The following is a 23,195-nucleotide window of genomic DNA, read 5'->3' on the forward strand; positions in this document are numbered from 1 at the left end:
GCGACAGAGGAGTTCACACTGCTTGACTGAACAAGAGGAAGAATCACCGACAATTCTCTCTCTCTGGTGCGCAAACTACGTTTCCCAACTATACGTGTGATGTGACAAGTAAACACAGCGAGATCACACATGCGTCAGTTCTGGCGCGAGACTTGTCCAGACTTGTTCTGGTGCCGACAGGTCCAGATATTTAAGCCTAGTTCACACTGCCCGATTTTCCCCCCGATTTTGAGTCGCAGACAGGTTTTGTGAAATCGTCGACAAAAGCCCGAGATCATAGGCAAATCGGTGCTCGTGCATGCGAGAGACAATCACGCAGTGTGAATAATCAAAGACGCGATCAGAGAGAATCGCCGATGAGTCGCCGACGGACGCCCGTGAGATATTCGGCATGCTAAATATCTGGAGCTGTCAGCGATTGAAACTCCTGCTGTGTGAACTGCGTTCTGACTGAAAATTACATCGGCGATGGACGACAGTCAATGAGAGAGTTAGATACAGGGCAGCAGGAGGTTCAGGAAGGAGTTATAGAGCAGAATATCAGTATATTAATAGATATATTTACAATTCTATCAAACAGAAACAAAGCCCAAACATTTGCACATCCAGCCGCAGCTGCAGCACATTACAAAATTATTTATTTACCTCAAACTCTCTTTGCAGAACACAATCCTGCCTTACTCTGTGTCTCCAACAATTTCTTCCGCCATAATATTTGTTATTTTTCTCCACAAATCAGCGCACACACAATTTGAAGCAAACTTTGTGCAGTTTATCATTTTTAATAACAATTCCAAGTCTCGCGCGAGAACGCCGGTCACAATCTCGCGGTGTTTACTTGTCACATCGCAAGTGTGTTTGGGAAACGTAGTTTGCGCACCAGAGAGAGAGAATTGTCGAGTTTCTTCATCTTGTTCAGTCAAGCAGTGTGAACTCCTCTGTCGCCAAACCATCGTGTAGTGTGAACACAGGAGTGACTGAATGATACCCCAGATAGTCATGCAGTGTGACTAGAGCAGTGACCCGATGAGTTTGAAAATCATGCAGTCTGAACTAGGCTTTAACATGCCTAATATCTAAAGGGCGTCCGTCGGCGACTCATCGGCGATTCTCTCTGATCTCGTCTTTGATTATTCACACTGCGTGATTGTCACTCGCATGCACGAGCACCGATTTGCCTATGATCTCGGGCATTTGTCGGCGATTTCACAAAACCTGTCGGCAACTCAAAATCGGGGCAAAAATCGGACAGTGTGATTTTCCACAATGTACTGATGCAAACTTTGCAATTTGCCTTTTCACCAACTAACTTTTTTTTTATACAAAAAAACAACAAACTAGGGCAAATTTCTTTCCAAAGAAGACTTCAACCCGGATGTCAGTGGAAAATTATCTACATCTACCAGTTACACCAAGGCTCATCGTGCTTGGTAAGTATGAAATATATGGTAAATTATTAATGTGTTTTGGTAGTTTTTATGGTGAGAACAAATTTCACGAGATAGCCTTCTAAATTCATCTAAGTGGATGAAAGTGACACTCATTGCACTGATGAGCAGTTGGATTTCTCAGTGGCACTGCATGTGTTTTCAGTGTTTTCTATTTAACAGTGAATACCAAGAGTCAGCCAGTGCCACATTAGAACTCATTGAAAGGTACATGTGCAATAATGTAAAATGAATTTGCCACAGTTGTGCATTTTATTTTTATATTGCTTCGTAGTATGTTTTTTCTGAACTGTTTGATTTGTTACTCCATTTCTGAAATAGCTTTTGTCTGATTCACTCAACAGGTTTTTAGTGCGGATTAATCCTGAGGGGACAAAGTGTGCTTCCAAAGCTGGAACTATAGCCGTAAAACTGTGTCATGTGTTAAGAAAGATTCAAAACATTAATCCACTTGTACATTAGTGATGGGAAGTTCGGTTCTTTTCCGCGAACCGGTTCTTTCGGACAGTTCGTTTCAGTGATCCGGTTCAAAAAACCGGATCACCGGTTCTTTTACGTCTTTACGTAATGACGTCATTTCTATCATCCCGGCGGATGAAAATACATTCAAACACATCCATATAAAGTATTTGTAATCAAAACTTAGTATAGTAATAATTATAATTGACATCATCATCATCTTGGAAACATTTTTTCATTTATGTTTTGCAACAGCACTAAATACAGTTCACCAAATCGAACTGAATCGATTGTTACAACATCTACTTCTAGATATTAGTTTTATTTCTAGTTTGAGAGACTGTCACTGTCACTGTCGTACAAACACTGATGTTTTACACGGATTAAATAAACATACATTGACATAATAGGCCTACTTACACAAATCCTCAGTGTTCACCCGTGCTCATGTATTATCAGCATCAGCTGTCCCAGTCCGAGAGAAACAGTTCGGTTACGACGCTATCACGCATGCTCAGTATCTCAGCTCACCGGTTCTCAGAATCGAACATGTCCGAAAGATCGAACGTGTCCAAAAGAAACGGTTCTCGATTCTGTACCGGTGATCAGTTGCAACCGGTCGATCTGACTCGAGAACCGCTGTATCAGTGTGTGTGTGTGTGTGTGTGTGTGTGCTGAGCACAGGGTGCTGAGCTGCGAACTGCTGCAAGCTGAATATCAAACCTACTGTTTTGATTACATGTATTTTAAAATCTTTATCGACTTAGAAATTAAATAAGATAAAAGCTGTTCCTGAAAATATCATGCATTATTGATAAAACAAATAAATGTTTAATTTGACCGTTTTACAATCTATTGTTTCCAAAACTTTAAAATAATACAGTGACAGCTTTGTTATAATGTTTCCAAACGTGATTAGTTTTAAATACACTTAAACTGCATTTCGTTCCTCCGAACAAATAACACGCATGCGCAGCTCATCGGCTCATCGGTTCTCAGTATCGAACGTGTCCGATAGAAACGGTTTTGATTCTGTACTGCTGATCCGAGGATCCGACAACCGGTACGTTCGGTTACACGCGCATGCTCAGTAACAGCTGCTCGTGAGTTCATCAGATCTCTCAGCAAAACATGCCTCACTTCAGCTAACGATTGGAGTTACAGCATCTACTTCAAGATATTCGTTTTATTTCTAGTTTGAGAGACTGTCACTGATGGCAGAAAGTTAATATCTACAGTATTTGTGGGATCAGCCCTGATTTGAGACGCGAACCGTTTAGAACGATTCAGTTCGATTTGGTGAACTGGTTCGACCGGTTCACTATAAAGATCCGGTTAAAAAGAACGATTCGTTCGCGAACCGGACATCACTATTGTACATACATTTTTGTAGTGGCTCACTGAATTTGATAGGAAAACATACAACTAACTGAACGCATTTTTGTTAATGTTTTACTTGTACGGATATAAGAAGGTCATTTAATTTGTGTTAACATAACCTGAGGGTCATTAGTGCCTGAGATGTAGATTTGGGTGTTGCATCCAAGTTCATTTTTATTTGGTTGGAGACAGGATTTGACATGTCTTGAAAATATTTGTGTGTTTTCACATTATGTTTGTTGATATTATTGTTATGATGGAGCAAATTATTATTATTATTATTATTTTCATTAGTTTTTTGTAATTCTGTTATGTTGGGCAATAGATAAACATCTAAGTAATAAAGTCAATTTGTGTAAAGATTTAAATGTTCTTTATATTTTTTAATGAAGTAACATGACAGAATACTTCATAACTGTAAGAGTACCACAATGAGTACTGAATTACAAATTATTTGAATGTGCATGCAGTACAGTATTTAACTGAAACCACTGCTGCCAGTTATCAACTGTAATGCCTGATGTACGGTATAAAACTGGCAACACTGTTAGTCACTGTATTGGTATAGACACAGTATTATACTGGTAACACTGTTGCCAGTTAGTCACTGTACTGGTATAGACACAGTATTATACTGGTAACACTGTTGCCAGTTAGTCACTGTATTGGTATAGACACAGTATTATACTGGTAACACTGTTGCCAGTTAGTCACTGTATTGGTATAGACACAGTATTATACTGGTAACACTGTTGCCAGTTAGTCAATGTAAAAGATTCTTTACAGTAACTAGCTGGCAACAGTGTTGCCAGTATTTTACTTATAAAAAACCTGGTAAGTTTTAACAGTGCAGGTATTTTTTAAAATGTAAGTACAATGTAAAAACATGTATGAATACAATAAGTGCATTGTATCAAATTATTAATTAAAATGTTATTACACAGTAGTTTAGGCCACCTAATATAAAGTGGGTCGGAATGTCTAAATCTAAACCAATTTATTCAAACTGGACTTTACTGAAAACTGACTTCTTCAAGTGAAAAACGGCGGTAGGATGTAAGAAAAGGAGAATGATTTCAAAGAGACACCTGGTCTATGTATGAGTCATTGTTTTGACGGTGCACTACCTGATAATATCTGCTTGATTGGTCATTTTAAGCTAATGGCCACGGGCTCATTCTTTGGTGAATGCTTTAATCGCTGTTGGCGGCAAATTAGTGTTTCGCACAGGAGACCAGACACACAGCTCTGTAACTACAGACTGTAACTCATTGGCTGAAATGCATTAGTAAAATGATAATCCTTTGAAAATGCCTTTAGGTATATGAATAGGGCTTCTCTATTTACTATTACAAAGAGTCTGTAGACCATATTGACACTGGATTATTCACAAACTCATTTGCTAGCATCAGAGTGGTCAAGATGATCTCACAATCACATCCTATACATTGTGTAAATTATTTCAGATCCACTTCTACCGATCACAAAAACTTGATGTTTCAAACGTCAAGCTCAAGATTTTATGGAAGCTTGTTTCCACCATGGAATAAAACTATTTATAATATATATTTTATGTAGACTTTTTATCTGCCAAATCTGACTTTTTCCCCCCTAGAACTGCGAGATATAAAGCCAGAATTATGTTATGAAGTCAAAAATTGCGAGATATAAAGTCAAAATTGTGAGACAAAGTCAGAATTGTGTAATAAAAAGTCAGAATTGTGAGATATAAAGTCTCTATATCTCGCAATTCTGACTTTATATCTCGCAATTCTGACTTTATATCTCGCAATTCTGACTTTATATCTCTCAACTGTGTGATATAAAGTCAGAATTGCAAGTTATAAAGTCAGAATAGACGAAAAGAAGAAAGAAAGAAAGAAAGAAAGATAGAAAGAAAGAAAGAAAGAAAGCATTACTGGTGTGTATCTTGACACAAAACAATGTCACAGACATATGTGTCAGTGAAAGTTACTTTCAGTCCAGTCAGTCGGCTCAAACATAACCTTTTAGTCTGAGACTAGACCTTAGGCCTTTTTTTTGATAGTCCACTTTAGACATTATACTAATTATAAGTAACTTTTCAACTACAAGTCAACTTACTCTCTTTATTTGGAAGCTCCCCAACAGACATTTTACTTTTATTAGACATTTTTAAGCACATGTCAATCATTCTAACCTTAACCCTAACAGTCTACCAATGCTCTGAGTGTTAGTTTACATGTAGTTGCAAAGTAGTTAGAAGAATGTCTAAAGTGGACCATCAAAATAAATTGTAACCCATACATAATCAAAGGCGTGCCTTAATTTGATGCAAGGTTTTTACACAACCTTACTTGTGAATCATGAGCTCTAAAGTCTGGATAATAGAAATTGATGTAACTCACTTGGCTGATGTGTTTAATATGTGCAAAACCATGTTCAAATAAGATGTAATTGGTTAGTGACTCTCTGTTCCCTGGGGGTCAACTCCATTTAACACTTCATGCTTTAAATAATGTAATAATTGCATTACAATTTCAGCTCCAGCCACATTTACATTCCAACAATTACTTGGTACAATGCACACTCACTGTCTGCACTTTGCTGCCATTAAGAACTCCCAATGAACTTGCGACCTCAGTCAATGAGTTTATCAAAACCCAACGACGATGATATTAATAGAGTTAGAATGTGACTGACCATGTCAAAAAATGAGACTTGCTCATGAAGAAGTGGAAGAGCAGCAGTGGATTAGCAGTAGAGGCCACTTCCATGGTTTCAACAATAATGTTGCCAATAAGCTTTTATTTTATGGATTAAGCTATAAAAATAACAAATAAAATGAACCGTGGACAGAGTATTACCATAAAAATCATCATTAAAACAGGCTCTCTGGAACAGATGTCTCTTGAAGTATTGAATTTTTGTTGTTTGTCGAAATCAATAATGCCCATATTTCAATGCCTATGTAAACAAAAGTAAAAAATAAAGCATATAAATCTACATGGCCCATCAAATTTAGGATTTATAAATTATCAAGCAATGTTAGGCCATCCGAATTCTCAAATTTCGCCTCCTCAGACAAGCATCAGGTAACACTTTGTTTCGATGGTCCACTTTAGACATTCTACTAACTATATTAACTTTGCAACTACATGTCAACTAGCCATCATTAAAGTATTAGCAGCCTACTACTAACTATGTTTGCAACAACATATCAACTTTCAGTCATAAGAGTGTTAGTAAACTGTCTGCTTAATATCTGCCAACAATTTATTTTGATGCTCCCCGATATACATTCTACTGACTATGAGTTAAAGGGGGGAGGGGGGGGGGGCACAAAACACTCAGTTTCAGTCAATCTCATGTCAATCTTGAGTACCTATAGAATAGTATTGCATCCTTCATATATCCGAAAAGTCTTTAGTTTTATTATATTTATAAAAGAAATATGGGCTGTACCGAGTCTTTCTGAAAAAAACCGAGCGCCTGGAGGCGTATCGTGTGGGCGGAGCTAAATAATGACGAATGCGCACAAAGCGGTGACGTCCTCAAGCGTGGAGGAACCCATGGCTATCGATCTCAGCTAATAGATATATGATCCAGAATCATTCGGAGGCTGAAATAAATTGAACAGGAGAAACAGCAGCAGGACGTCCGTCTCTGTGGTATGGACTGTATTTAGTGGCCTGTCAACATTTGTGTGTCTTTACTCGCAGTTTATGAGGACATGATTCGGTTTATGGACTATTGTATGCGACTAAACCTTAGCAGTAGCAAGCAAAACGGTTTTGCACGTCAGACTAGTGTAACGTTATACATAGAACAGCAATGGAGTCCGTTAGCGCATTTGAATGACGAAGCACGCGATCGTGTCGTTTACTGATGTTTACTCACGCGACGAGCCAACAGCACAGACATTTGAAGCAGTTTTACTCACCGACCATGAACCTTTATCGCTGGGACCACTCCGTCAAAAACACACTTCTTTGGTATGATTTGCTGAAGTCCTGTGACAGCAGTGCCGTGGAAATCCACTTTGCGACGCGACTGAAGCGATGTTGTGAAGCTTCCCTGCGTTCAAATCGGTTCAAATGCAGCGCTGCCTTCCCGGAATGCTGTGCTGAAGCGTTGAAGTCGCTCGACGTCAACCATAGGAATAAAGTGAAGCGCGGCGCGGAGTGTTTATGGGCGTGCATTTCCTCTCTCGCTCTAGTGACGCGCGCGCACACCTTACCGGGAGAAGAGCCCGTGCGGCCCATACAAGGACCTTCCGCTCTGTTCACGTCAAGCCGACCCATACTCAAAAAACTCTCCGAAACTTGTGAAAAACCGGAAGGAGTATTTTTGACACAGAAATACTCCATCAAACGTCCAACATTAGTTTTTGAAACTTTGTCTATGTTTAGGATAGGAATCCAAGTCTTTAACAGTGTAAAAAGCTCAGTATGCATGAAACAGCATTTCACCCCCCCTTTAACTTATTCTACCAACCTGAACTCTAACCTAACAGCCCACTAATACTCTAATACGAGTTAGTTGACATATTGCAAAGTTACTTAAAGGTAATAGAATGTCTAAAGCGAACCACCGAAATGTGTAGCCAAGAAACACACCCTCATGTTATCAAAACCCCAAAACATTATCTTTTCATGTCATTTAGAACTTATAGATGATTCAATAATACACCCACCATGTTTTGGGAACATGAAGAAATACCCTGCAGTAATATGGAAAACAATGCAGATTAACATTTATTGAGAAAAAACAAAAAACAAACAAGCCAAAAACAAAAACAAAAAAACAAAAACAAAAAAGTCTGCATCAGTCTGTATTAAATCCAAAAATATTATTCATCAAAGTATCAATCAAAAACTGGATAGTGCCACTTCTGGCAATGATAGCAAGAGGGAAATTATTCTTCCACAAGTTTGATCCTGATCAAACTGAGCGTGTTCAACAGCCTGTCAGCTCTACCTCCACCACCATACCTGATATGCCATGTTCTTGGTGTTTACAGTTTTAAGTTAATCATTTCAAAAGGCCCAGAAGTTGACTTTAGCTCTACTTTTTTACTTAAACAAACTTTTAAAATAAAGTTTATCTGACATATTGGAAGTCAGAGAAAAAAAAGGCCAGATGCATGCACGATGAAAACCGCCTAGTTAGACCTTTGATTTTTGTCAATCTAAACTAAAAGATAGAAGTCATAATTTGTGAATATTTAATATATGGAAAAGAACATCTGCTCTCATACAGATGCTTCTACAAACATTTGTGAAAGAATGGGTTGCTCTCAGGAGCTCAGTGAACTCAAGCGTGGTACCGTGATAGGTTGCCACCTGTGCAATAAGTCTATTCGGGAAATTTCCTCATTACTAAATATTCCACTGTCAACTGTAAGTGGTATGATGACAAAGTGGAAGGATTTTGGAGCAACAGCAACTCAGCCACAAAGTGGTAGGCCATGTAAAATCACAGAGCGGGGTCAGCGCATGCTGAGGTGCACAGTGTGCAGAAGTCGCCACCTTTTTGCAATAGCTACAGACCTCCAAACTTCATGTGGCCTTCAGATTAGCTCAAGAACAGTGCATAGAGAGCTTCATGGAATGGGTTTTCATGGGCAAGCAGCTACATTCAAGCCTTACATCACCAAGTGCAATGCAAAGTGTCGGATGCAGTGGTGTAAAGCTGTCGTCACTGGGCTCTAGAGCAGTGGAGACGTGTTCTCTGGAGTGACGAATCACACTTCTCTGTCTGTCAATCTGATGGACGAGTCTGCGTTTGGCAGTTGTCAGGACAACAATACTTGCCTGACTGCATTGTGCCAAGTGTAAAGCTTAGTGGAGGGGAGATTACGGTGTGGGGTTGTTTTTCAGGGGTTGGGCTTGGCCCCCCTTAGTTCCAGTCAATTGAACTCTTAATGCTTCAGCATACCAAGACATTTTGGACAATTTCATGCTCCCAACTTTGTGGGAACAGTTTGGAAATGGCCCCTTCCTGTTCCAACATGACTGCGCACCAGTACACAAAGCAAGGTCCATAAAGACATGGATGAGTGAGATTGGTGTGGAGGAACTTGACTGGCCTGCACAGAGTCAACCTGACAGAACACCTTTAGGATGAATTAGAGCGGAGACTGTGAGCCAGGCCTTCTCGTCCAACATCAGTGCCTGACCTCACAAATGTGCTTCTAGAATAATGGTCAAAAATCCCCATAAGCACACTCCTAAACCTTGTGGAAAGCCTTCCCAGAAGAGTTAAAGCTGTTATAGCAGCAAAGGGTTGGCCAACTCCATATTAAGAAGTGACCCAACAAAAAGTTATTACAAAGGGATAATTTTGTATTTATTAATTTTAAGAACCTTTTCTGCACACTTAAGTGCACGACTCGTCAGCCGGATCTCACGAAAAATGCGTATAAATAGTACGAGTGTGCAATGTCGTGGAATGTATACGCCAAAACTCATTTTGACGTGCATATGATACGCTGTTTATTCACGTGCATATGATACGCACATTATGGCTTATTATACATACAAACCCACCACCCCATTACCCTAAACCTACCCAAGAGAGCGTGTCATATATACGCCATAAAGTGCGTATTATATGCACGCCAAAAACAGCGTATCATATGCACGCCAAAATGAGTTTTGCCGTATACATTCCACAACATTGCACACTCGTACTATTTATACGCATTTATGTGTGATCGGGTTGAACTCGTACATATCTATCAGTGAATGAGATGTATTTCCTCAAAATCCCGGAAAGTATGTGATTGTGGCTAATAATTGCAAGAGAATCAAATAACATTACTGTAAAGTTTCAATCAATGGGGGAGATTGCTGTGCAGAGTGATCTGAATAAGAATTAGGGTTGGCAGACATAAGATGGCGCATGAATAGAATTATTATGCCCAAAACATTGATTTTACATTCATGAGACCTACAGAACAAGAACATCTTGAGATTTTGCAGACATCTTATAAAATAAAACTATGACTTCTGCCAAAGCACCTGTTATTCAGAACATGAAAAAGATATCTCTCCCTGAGGAAACTGCCAAATAATATGTGCTATTTGAACAGGCAATGTGGAATATATTGTTAAAACAATGCATTTTATTTCATATTGAATTATTCAGCCAACAATTCACCCAAAAAACAAAATTGTTATGCTTTACTCACCCTCATATTGTTCCAACTCTGCAAGACTTGAACACAAAAGGAGATGTTTAGCAGAATGCACAAGCTGCTCTTTTCCACTTTCCATCCCCATAACTCAGAACAAAAGTACTAATGCATTCAGCTTTTCAGTCTCTCATTATACTTGATTCCGACCAGGTGGAAAAACAAATCTGATCTATGACATTCATTTTAGGATGCTGATTCTCTCAGCAGCTAGGTGTTTCATGAGGAGCCTGCACTATTTGACATCAGTGCCCACTCATGACAAACTCACAACCAGGGATTTGATGATTAAACAGATGGGAAATAATGACCTATGATATAAAAATGTCAAAAGCATAAAAAAAAGATATAAGAGCACTTCAACAGAGCACAGGAGATCATTTTCTGTGTCTACAGAGAGCTTCTCTGAAGTTAAACACTCCACAACTTCACACATAAATATAACAGCTCTCACCTCCGAATGGACATACTAAAATAATGTGTTTCTAGAGATGGATGGATTGTTAAGGGCTTTAAACTAAGTGTTTTTAATATGATTTGATACAAACCATGTGAAAATTCACAAGTTGACACCATTGCTGAGTATTTCCCCCACTTTTAAACTGGTGCTCCTGATTTCACAAACTACCTTGTAACCAATCACATCAACGTGTGGGCGGGCTTTTAGCATATCATTAACTATGACCGCTCTGAAGCAGGGGAGACTCAAGAGAAGCCATGCTGATATGAAAAATGGGTACAGCAATAGCCTACAGTGTGTGAATGATAATGTTATGATGTTATGATGAACTACATGCTTTTCTCCACTGCCGTTCTACCAGGTTCAAAGCATTTTAAGGATGCTCATTTTTAGAAGACCCACTGAGATGGCAGACATGATTTGAACATGATTTGACACATTATTAGCTGTTTGAGAACGTATTCAAGAAAAAGGATAATCATATAAATGACCATTATTTGTCCGACATTGTAAAGAGAGATACCTTTGTGCAGCGTTTACTATAGTAAAGTTGACCAGATATGGCTAAGGCTTTGCATCTTACAGTGTGTCTAAATTAATTGCTTACGTTTACAAAAGAGCCTGCAATAATAATAATAATAAAAATGCGTTCGATATATATAGCGCTTTTTCAAGGCACTCAAAGCGCTTTACATAGAAGGGGGAAATCTCCTCAACCACCACCAATGTGCAGCATCCACCTGGATGATGCGACGGCAGCCATATTGCGCCAGAACGCTCACCACACACCAGCTGATTGGTGGAGAGGAGAGTGATGAAGCCAATCAGGAGAGAGGGATTATTAGGAGGCCATGATGGACAGGGGCCAGTGGGCAAATTTGGCCAGGATGCCGGGGTTAAACCCCTACTCTTTTTCCGAAGGACATCCTGGGATTTTTAACGACCACAGAGAGTCGGGACCTCGGTTTAACGTCTCATCCGAAAGACGGTGCTCTTTGTCAGTATAGTGTCCCCATCACTATACTGGGGCGTTAGGACCCACACAGACCACAGGGTGAGCGCCCCCTGCTGGCCTCACTTCCGCAATAGCAGAAGTACTTTGATGGACACTTTACTATCCCATGAGGCCACAGGAGAGAACTTATAACAGCAGCGAAGCGACTCAACTGACGCTGGCTGGACACATGATAATGACATGGCGAATGTAGTAAATTTGATTCATTTGGGCCATGTCCACCAAAGCATTTTTAGCCAGCTGAAAACACTAGGCGCTCTGCTGAAAACGCCTCGCTGTGAGCGCTTGAGTGCGTTTTGGCAGGCAGCGTTTTTTTTTTTTCAGTTGAGACTTTGCTTGTTATGATACGGAAAATCGGAAAATACGTAAAAGTGTAACTCATTTCACAGGTAGTTTGTTTCTGTATTGATTCTATATAAAATTGCAGATACAATGTAAAGTATTTGCTCTGGCTCTTGTTGTAAATATTTTTATTCCGTTATTATTGCTTGTTGTCATCTGTTGACGTTGTACATGCAGAATTTGATTGTGTCAGAGAACTATGTAGGCAATGAGAATGCGAATGTAGGCAACTGTAAAAAATTCAATAAAATAAAACAAAGATCATGCATAAAAAAAGTACCTTTTACACGAAAATTCTTTCTACTTCAAAATGTCATGTTTGTTTTAATGTGTTCCTTGTTGTTTCTTTTGTTATTCTTTGTGAAATTAACTTCAGAGTACATTTCTCCAGCATGTGTGATGGTGTTTGTCAGGGGCTGGAATGGGTTCAGACTTTGTCTGACTAATCATAAAAAATGTGAGGATGTGCCGCCCCACTGACTAACTGTGTCTGTAGTGTGAAGCCGCTCAGGACTGGCAGCTGCAACCCTCCCACAGAGTCGGAGAGTAAAGCATGCTGGGAATCAGAAGCCGCTCTCGTTTGGAGTGAACATACAGAAAATGACGAGCGTCAGGTGTAGATGACTTCAGCATGTTCTTGCCAAATTGCACCTTTTCCCCCCATCTATGTAATACACATTATATTGCAGACAGGATCATTTATGAGGCTTTAGAGTGTGAAATCCTTTTTTTTTTTTTTTTTTAAATAAGCATCTGTGAATAACATGGCCTAATTTCATGTGACTATATTATGGAACATGATTTCATAGCGTGATAAACAATAGCTGTAATTGAAATATCATTCACCAGAATGTTTTGGAGGGGTTTTTATTACATAGCAGAGACCATCGAGTGTTTCAACAATATAATATTGTCATATTTGTCTGCTATATGATAAAGCAATTTATGTACTGTGTAATTTAATGTCAAGGAGGCCTACAAAGTGTTACAACGACCCCATAACTGTAATATTAACATTAACTCTTTCCCCGCCAGCTTTTTTAAAAAGTTGCCAGCCACCGCCAGGGTTTTTGACCATTTTCACAAAAAATGTCATAGCACATAGAATATTTTGTTCTATGAATATCTGAACATGCAATATATCAAAATAAAGAGCTGGCCCTCTTCGTTTTATTTTAGCTTTATGCATTCATTTTTATCAACACTTGAATATGGGTAAGTTTCATAAAAAAAGCAACATTTTGGACAAAAAGCTGAGAAAATCACGTTTTTGTGGAAGACTGTTTCCAGATCAGATTCAGAACGATGATCAAACACAGATGGAGTAGATCGAGTCCATCAACACTCCTAATGCTTATACAGTCCTGTAGCTTGTTCTGGGTCCACATTTCATTCACTAACATTAGATAGTTTTGATTCATATCATGTTTAATGTTGATGATCGCGTTTTTTTACATATGCATCTGCTTACATACGATTGCTTGTTTAACTGCTTCTTCGCCTGTGTTTTGATCAGGAGATTCAGTACTCATTCAGAAGATGCATGATAGCGCCCCCTAGCGTCTAACAGTGAAAACACGGAAACTGAAAATTCTTTGTTTGGCGGGGAAGCGTTTTCTCACAAATAATGAAAAATTCTGTGTTTGCCTGGGAAAGAGTTAATGGAAAACAATATATTTAAATTTATACTAGTTTATATTTTTAGATTTTTAATTCTAATTACTAGTTATACTAACTAACATTTTCATCTACAAAACAATGCTAAAAATTGGGATTAATAACTCCGTCAGTCAAATCTCCCACACACTCGAGCTTTGGGAAGCATCATAGGCTATTACTCGATTCTTGGCACATTTTCCGTCAGATGTGATCAATTTAATGATTGTTAAAGGTCCCATTCTTCGCGTGTTTTCGAAGCTTTGATTATGTTTACAGTGTGCAATATAACATGAGTTCATGTTTCATGTGTAAAAAAACAGTATTTTTCACACAATTTACTTATCTGTACACCGCTGTTTCCTCTGTCCTAAAAACGGCCTGATGATTTCCTTGTTCTATGAAGTCCCTCCTTCAGAAACACGTAACGAGTTCTGATTGGGCCAGTGCTTCCCGTGTTGTGATTGGACAGCAGCTTAGCGCACTTTGCCTGGAAAGGTCCCGCCTCCCACCATAACGGGGAGATGCAAGCGCTGAATGCGTGCTCTTCTCCACGTGGGAGAGCAACAAGACCACGCCCCCTTTTTTGCGTGTTCTTGTGGGCGGAGTCAACAAACGGTTCTAGTGACGTCATTACATCCCTGCACTTCCTGCTGGAGTCCAAACCGGCCGTTCGCTGTAGGCTTTGAAAGGGAACTTCTGTTAAATGAAATATCTCGCTTGGCATTGAACTTTGAGCTTTATCATTTTACAGGTATTATTTATGATCTAACAGCAACATTACACACTAACTAAAGTTTGAAAGATGGAATCGTGAAGAATGGAACCTTTAATAGAAAGCCCATACTGAGAGGTGTGTCTCCCATATAACGACATAACTTGCTGCATAATAACTACAGTAGTATGATGCATTTTTGAAGAAATCAACTAGCTAGTCGCGACTGTTTCCCAAAACCGCATTGTTGCAAAATGTTTTATTCAACGTTGGTTAATGATGCCACACGTGGAGTAATAACTGCTTTTAATTAATCCGTTTGAGTTTGAAATAAAGTCCCCATGAAATCAAAATTGAAGTGTTTTGGCTTTTAGAATGAATGTTAGCCTTACTGCTATCTATAAGCTAGTTCACATTTAGAAGATATAAGCATTCAAAACTTACAGTCTCCCACTTCTGCGTGGTCACTTACACATTTACAGTTTTCATGGTGAATGGCACTCATAGTGCACTGTTTATGGGACAGAACGATTCATATTCAACATAAATGTGCTTCCCATTGGGGCGAAGGAAGTCTGGTTTCACATTAGTGTCGCCACAGCACACACACACAGTCTGCTCCAGTCAAGAGACTGATATCACTGAAACACATTCCTGATCACTCAATTCATTGTTCACCATTGCAGTTGAATCAGTTAAAATAATGAGTGAATCATTCAGTGCGATGTGGAAATCAAATCAACAGAATTGCATCTAAAAATAATGATTAGTTGACATTGCTGTTGCATCTTGCGTTTGAAATAACATTGCAAAATTGCGTTTGAAATAACGAAAGAAACATTGCAAAATAAGACATAAGGATGTTATGTTTTTGAATGTAAAGTAGTAAAATTCTCTAACTGAAGCCCCCCCAACCCCCAAGTCTGCCCAATGCATAATTATTGGTATGTGCTCTAGATAGTGCTTCAATGTATCTTTATTGACATGAAAAGCTGTCATTGTTCACATCAAGAACAATTTGCTTTTGATTAGTGAGATCGGTTTTCCTGCTGCACAGAAAGTGTTCTGAATCACTGAACCGAGAGGAAAATGCAAACAGACACAGTAAAAGGGCAGGTATGAGGAAAAAGACACAATCAAGTCCGATAAACACAAAGTTTGTTCATCCTGTTTCCATTCTCTCCCTTTAGCTGCGAGTTCTGTGTGCTAATGGATTGGGGAAATAGAAAGGGTCAAAGTTCACTGTGTATATATAATGTGCTCCATGTTGCATAATAAAAATTCAGAGGGTAATGGAGTGATGCTGTACCTCACATTCTGCAACATAAAATGGAAATTTGCTTTTTTTCTATGTAGTAAAAGCCTCAGCTTTTGTGTTAGTTTACACATGCACAACAGGGACATTTTGTGCGATTATAGAGCATTTTTGGTCACTCCTCCCTGTCTTGTTTGTTCTACCAAATAGTATGTTTTTTTCCCCTTCTTTTATTTTTATAAATACATTCCTCAAACACTAGACAAGCAGTCTCACTGAAGGTCCACAAGGTCCTAATTTACTGCGTTCAGCCTTATGTTCTTTTTGGCATCTGAGAGACCCCGATGCCACTAATAGGCTACTTGTTCTACTTTTCCTCATCTAATGACAACTTAAAAAGTATTGTCTTAATAGCATGCATGGAAATTATAATAAGGGTGTCAGAAATGCCAGAAAACAAAATGTTCATGATACAACAGATGTATAAATATCAATGAAGTTCAAGGTTTTAATGAAGTAGTAAGGCTTTGCGAGCATGTACTACTTGTTAGCTCCTACTAGATAGCACTGACAGAAAAGGAGAAACTGTTTCCACTGAATTTATATGTAGGCTTTAACCTATTGTATTTTGGTGAGTTTAGAAGATTTCGATTACTATGTGCCGGTTTACTTTAATGATACACTTATGGTGATTTTAGGAACTTTAAAGACAACACCCACCCACTTGTATCAAAATATCTCTATTTTTGCATAAAGTACCAAGCATTAAGATTTTTGCAAAAATTGTACACTGTAAAAACATTTTTCGAAAAAAAGTTACCTGGTTGCCTTAAAATTTTGAGTTCATTGAAATTAAAATTTTGAGTTAATACAATGAACATTTTTTGAGATTCGACAACCTTTATTAAAATATGATTAAAAGATTTTGTAAGCATATTGGGTAATTGTGTGTGTTTTATTTCTGATGACGCAGCCAAATTGTGCTTTTTTATGATTTATCAAAATTTTTTTGTGGTTCAGATTGTCACATGCCTGTCCTGTCGTGTGTGCACTTGTGGGTTTTGTTATGTTGAGCATGTGCTCGTGTCCCTGTCAGTTCCCTCCCCCTTGTTATCTGATTATTGGTTAATTTGCCCCACCTGTTCTCCCTCATTATCTGCCTTGTTTGTTCCCTTTATAATCTCCTTGTGTTTGTCAGTCTGTGTTGGATCCTTGTGTAATGTCTGCGTCTCCCGTTCTCCCTGTGATTCTGTTGGTTTGTTTAAGTTTATATTTTATTATTCTATTGTGTGTTTTTCCCCCTCGTGGGTTTTGTTTTGAGTTTATGTTTATTTTGTAATAAATTATCTTTCTCTGCACTTGAGTCCTCGCACCTTTTCCTTTGTCTGTGACGTGACAGAAGGATCCAACCATGTTGAGGACTCAGCAGAGAGAGGACTCGATCCCGGAATCGCTCACCACCTGTCCTCACTATGAGCGGATTCTACGGTTTCGAGTCCTCCACCTACTTCACCAGGAGGGAATGGAGATTAGGAATTTTGCAAAGAAGTTCCTGGAGACCGCCAAGGGGCTGAGGCTCAGTGACTCTGCACTCAAGGACCTTTTTAATTATGCCCTAGATGAGCCCATGGAGTGGTGGCTCAGAAGGGCATATGACGGAGGCACATTTGAGGCAATGGTGGAAGCTATCGCCTGCCAGCAGGAGAGAGCTGCCAGGGAGATGGCCCCTGCCCTGGCAGTCCCAAGATCGGTGGTCCCTGCTCCAGTGGTCCTGAAACGGAGGAGGAGAAGGAAGTCTCCCTCCGTGCCTGTGCCGGTGGTCCCTGTGCCGGTGGTCCCAGTGCCAGCGGATCGTGTTCCGGTGGTCCCAATGCTGGCGGATCGTATTCCGGTGGTCCCTATGCCGGTGGACTGTGTTCCGGTGGTCCCTATTCCGGTGGATCGTGTTCCGGAGGTCCCTGTACCGGTGGACCGTGTTCCGGTGGTCCCTATGCCGGTGGACCGTGTTCCGGTGGTCCCTGCTCCGGTGGTCCCGAAACGAAGGAGGAGGAGAAAGGCTCCCTCCGTACCTGCTCCGGTGGTCCCGATTCCAGGGGTCCCAGTACCGGTGGATCGGATTCCGGTGGTCTCCTTGCCGGCGGATCGTATTCCGGTGGTCCCTATGCTGGCGGATCGTATTCCGGTGGTTCCAGTACCGGCGGAGCGTGCGCCGGTGGTCCCTGTGCCGGTGGATCATGTTCCGGTGGTCCCTGTGCCGGTGGATCGTGGTCCCTGTGCCGGTGGATCGTGTTCCGGTGGTCCCTGTGCCGGTGGATCGTGTTCCGGTGGTCCCTGTGCCGGTGGATCGTGTTCCGGTGGTCCCTGTGCCGGTGGATCGTGTTCCGGTGGTCCCTGTGCCGGTGGATCGTGTTCCGGTGGTCCCTGTGCCGGTGGATCGTGTTCCGGTGGTCCCGAGTCCGGAAACGGCCTGGAGGGCTGTGATGGGATGCTTTGTGGTGGCAGTCCTGCATGCGTGGAAGGAGCACAGGGCTTTATCCGAAGCCCCGGAGGCAGTTCCGGTGGTCCCAGTTCCGGTGGATCGTGTGCCGGTGGTCTCAGTTCCGGTGGATCGTGTTCCGGTGGTCCCTGTGCCGGTGGATCGTGTTCCGGTGGTCCCAGTTCCGGCAGATCATGTTCCGGTGGTCCCAATGCCAGCAGATCGTATTCCGGTGGTCCCAGTGCCGGTGGATACTGCTGGACTGGAGAAGTTTCCCCAACGCCCTGCCTGCGCCGCTGAGGCGTCCTGCTCTCCGTGCGCCGCTGAGGCGTCCTGCTCTCCGTGCGCCGCTGAGGCGTCCTGCTCTCCGTGCGCCGCTGAGGCGTCCTGCTCTCCGTGCGCCGCTGAGGCGTCCTGCTCTCCGTGCGCCGCTGAGGCGTCCTGCTCTCCGTGCGCCGCTGAGGCGTCCTGCTCTCCGTGCGCCGCTGAGGCGTCCTGCTCTCCGTGCGCCGCTGAGGCGTCCTGCTCTCCGTGCGCCGCTGAGGCGTCCTGCTCTCACCGCGCCGCTGAGGCGTCCTGCTCTCACCGCGCCACTGAAGCGTGCTGCTCTCACCGCGCCTCCCTGGCGCCCCCTGCACTCACCGCGCCTCTCTGGCGCCCTGCTCTCACCGCGCCTCCCTGGCGCCCTGCTCTACCCGCACTGCCCTGGCTGCCTGAACTCTATGGGCCGCCCCGGCCGCTTGAACTGGGTGGGCCTCCCGAACTCGGTGGGCCGCCCTGGCCATTCGAACTTTGTGGGCCACCATGGCCTCCTGAACTTTTTGTTTTCCTCGTTCCTCCCTTGTTTACCCCTCCCTTGTCTGTACCTTCTTGGTCTGTCCCTCCCGTGCCCCCCTGATCTGTCCCTCCCGTCCCTCCCTGGTCTGTCCCTCCCGTCCCTCCCTGGTCTGTCCCTCCCGTCCCGCCCGGGTCTGTCCCTCCCGTCCCTAGTGGAGCGTCTGGTAGCCGCTCCTTAAGGAGGGGGTAATGTCACATGCCTGTCCTGTCGTGTGTGCACTTGTGGGTTTTGTTATGTTGAGCATGTGCTCGTGTCCCTGTCAGTTCCCTCCCCCTTGTTATCTGATTATTGGTTAATTTGCCCCACCTGTTCTCCCTCATTATCTGCCTTGTTTGTTCCCTTTATAATCTCCTTGTGTTTGTCAGTCTGTGTTGGATCCTTGTGTAATGTCTGCGTCTCCCGTTCTCCCTGTGATTCTGTTGGTTTGTTTAAGTTTATATTTTATTATTCTATTGTGTGTTTTTCCCCCTCGTGGGTTTTGTTTTGAGTTTATGTTTATTTTGTAATAAATTATCTTTCTCTGCACTTGAGTCCTCGCACCTTTTCCTTTGTCTGTGACGTGACACAGATACAAAACTATTTGGAGTTTCTATTTATTAAACACATTTCCTTCATTGTATCAACTCAAATTTTTAATTTCAATAAACTCAAAATTTTAAGGTAACCAGGTTACTTGCTTTTTTAAGTTAAACCAACAAAAACCAACACAAATTTTTTACAGTGTACCTTTAGCTGTTCAACAACTGGTCTCCGGGTTCAGCACACTTAAAATCACATTTATTAAAAAAACACTTTATACAATAAAGATAGTTTCAAAGTAGCTTCACAGAAATAAGCAGAAAAATAACAGTGTTACTGTAGCAAAACTCAAAAATCAATTTCAGCTGTAAAGCAGCACTACAGTAGACAAGTGCTATTATTCAGCTCAATTCAGATTTAATGTTGGTTCAGTTCAGTCAGTCAGTTGGGTCAGTGTCAATGTAGAAAAGTTTACTTAGGGTGTGTTCACACTTGTAGTTTTTCGGGCTCAAGAAGGTGGATTGTTTTTTATCAGCACTCTAAAAAATTCTGGGTGAAAAACAACCCAATGTTGGGTCAAATATGGACTAACCCAGCAATTGGGTTGTTTTAACCCAGCGATTGGGTTTTCTTAAGCAAATATTTAACCCAACTGCAGAATTAAAACAACCCAATTGCTGGGTTAGTCCATATCTGACCTAGCCTAGAAATCTAAAATTTAATCTGCCCGCAAGTGTCGTCTAGGAACTCTCAATACCCTTCTGAGCTGTATTCCCCTCACTCTGGACGGGCCAATCACATCGTGTATAGAGTCGGTGGGCGGGGCCATAATGACGACGGCCGAGTTGCGTTTGCATGCTTCTAGTTAACACAGAAACTGGCGAACAGCGGCGGTCTTTTTTTGACTGCGACTCTGGAAGACTTGGAGTTAAGCTTTTCTCTGAGAAAAGAACAAAGAACGGCACTGAAGTCATTCTTAAAAAGGGAAGATGTGTCCAGAGTTTAGCCGACCGGATACGGCGAATGTTTAATCTGTTAACAAGCTCTGCTTCACCTTCGTTGCTCTGGTTGGTGGTTGCGCTATCCTATCGCGCGCAGAGGGAGATTGAAAGACAACCGTTTATCCCGCCCCTCGGATTGAGCCCTGTCAATGGTGAGTTTCCAGACCAAACATCTTGATGTGGGTCTGGCTTGTCAGGCTAGGTATTTAGTTCAATTAATAGTGAAGTAACTGTAATTAAATTAAATTATTTAAATTACACAAAAATTACACAGAAAAATAAGAGTACTCCCTTACTTTACTTTTTCAAGGGAAAAGCAATGAAATTAAAGTAACTAATTACTTAGTAACTAGTTACACCCAACACTGGACTCACCTTTGTTTGGTCTTCAATTGTAAAAGTTGTACCCGTACTTTTTTTGTATCACCTCCAGCGAGGTTCTGAGCGAGCTGAGGCGATACTAAAATGTGACGTGAAAACACGGCAGACTGCTGATTGGTCAGAGAGAATCATCACTATTCACTGCGTCATCATTGCCAGACGGAGTATCCTGAATAACCCCGCAATTTTTAAATAGTTTCGCCAGAGATTGAAGCGTTTGTTATCTTGCTGTAAGAAACAGCCACAAGGATCAAAAGGATCAAAAACAGCATACACTCAATTTCCTCCATTGTCCTGCATGTGTGGGTGGCAGGTGTGTGTCGCGTAGAAGATTACGGCACAGCAGTTTCCTGTGGTGTCGCTATGACGACCAGATACTATTGTGGAGATACTATCTGCAATGGAAAACGGAGCGAAAAGCGAGCCAAGCCGAGTTGAGCTGGTACTGGTAATGAAAAAGCGCCATTATAGAAGTAATATGTATTCTTAAAGCTACACTGTGTGATATTTCCCCCCATCTAGAGGTGAAAAGGTATATGACCATCCAGTGAATAATAGTTTCTGTTCCTCTCAATTCTGATTTTGTTTCAACTCCTACGGTGGCCGATTTAGTCCAAGATTAACATGGCAATCCCCCTCTTCACATTCGAAACGGTGCCATCGAGTGTTAAAACGCGAAAGGTGAAGCTTGAATTTATGGGTATGTCCCTCTTTGGCTAATGTACTTTCAAGATGGAGGGGCAACATGGCGACCGGTATTCGAACCCCTCACCCGTATGTATTTTCAATGGCATATTACAAACTTACGAGAATACTTTATAACATGAAAGAAGTAAATATATATTAAAGAGCGCATATATTTTTTGAAAGAACTAAGTGTTTTTAGCTAAAAATAAACTAAAAAAAGTTACACAGTGTAGCTTTAAGATAAATAGGTGAATATGCGAATGAGTTCATTTTTTTCACGTGTCTCTCGAGAATAAGACTATTTATTTATCTATAATTCTGAGAATGTTGTATTTAACTTTTTTGAGATCTCCAAATGTTAAGCTTACAGCTCAGGCAGATCTTAGTTCATCAAAGCTGATTTGACCAGAGAGAGGAGGGTCTAGAATGGCAACACATTTTCTCTCTGAGCTGGTGTGACACCTCGATTTAAAAGCCTGCTAAGAAATTCAAAAGGATAGTTCAGCCAAGTGTATCAAGGTGGGCTATTAGTGTGTGTGTGTGTGTGTGTGTGTGTGTGTGTGTGTGTGTGTGTGTGTGTGGGTTTGTGTGTGTGTGCTTGCTACTTTGCAGACAGTGAGGCTTGAAATTTTCCATCAATCATCTGGCTGTGACCTGGATGGGGTGGCCTGGCTGATGTCAATAGCCCTGTCCGATAGCTCCTCTGGTAACTAAAACAGATAAGTAATGGCAAAATCTTTTAATGGCCACTGGCCACTGAGGCAGGGCAACAGCAGCTGCCGCCTCCATCAGATCAAGAGCTGGGTTTCTTGCGGTTGTAATTAAGGGTTTGCTTGCAGTTCAAGAAGTTTTAAAGATCTAAAAGATGGGAAGTTGGTTTGAAATATGAGAAATATTTTACAATGACAAAGATAGCAATAACCCAGACATTATCATAGTGTAACACAGGGTATGATGACCGCCCCCCCCCACCAACACACCTTGATTTTCTCTACTAAACATAGATGACATAATCTAATTTCAGTATCACACTTTTGATGAATGGCTAAGCTTTAATTTCTTCCTTTCATCTGAATATCAACATTTTTGTGATTTAGTCGAAAAAGTTTTGAGGTTAACTCATCTAATTTAGCATCTCTGGAAAACATCTGACACTGTATTATGTTGAACATAACTTTTTTTCTTGTGTGTGTGTGTGTGTGTGTGTGTACATTTGTTAATGTGGGATTTGTGGAGGTATTAATGTTTTTGGATTTGTGGAGTAAAAGTTATAGTTTTTATTTTTATGTAAAGAACAAATTAGACCCTTGGGTCAACAGATTTGGCACATGTGGTGCCAGGTTGCATGTTGTTACTAGGGTTACAATAATTAATACATTTAAAGAT

Source organism: Pseudorasbora parva, chromosome 4, assembly GCF_024679245.1.
Source record: "Pseudorasbora parva isolate DD20220531a chromosome 4, ASM2467924v1, whole genome shotgun sequence".
Classification (NCBI taxonomy): Eukaryota; Metazoa; Chordata; class Actinopteri; order Cypriniformes; family Gobionidae; genus Pseudorasbora; species Pseudorasbora parva.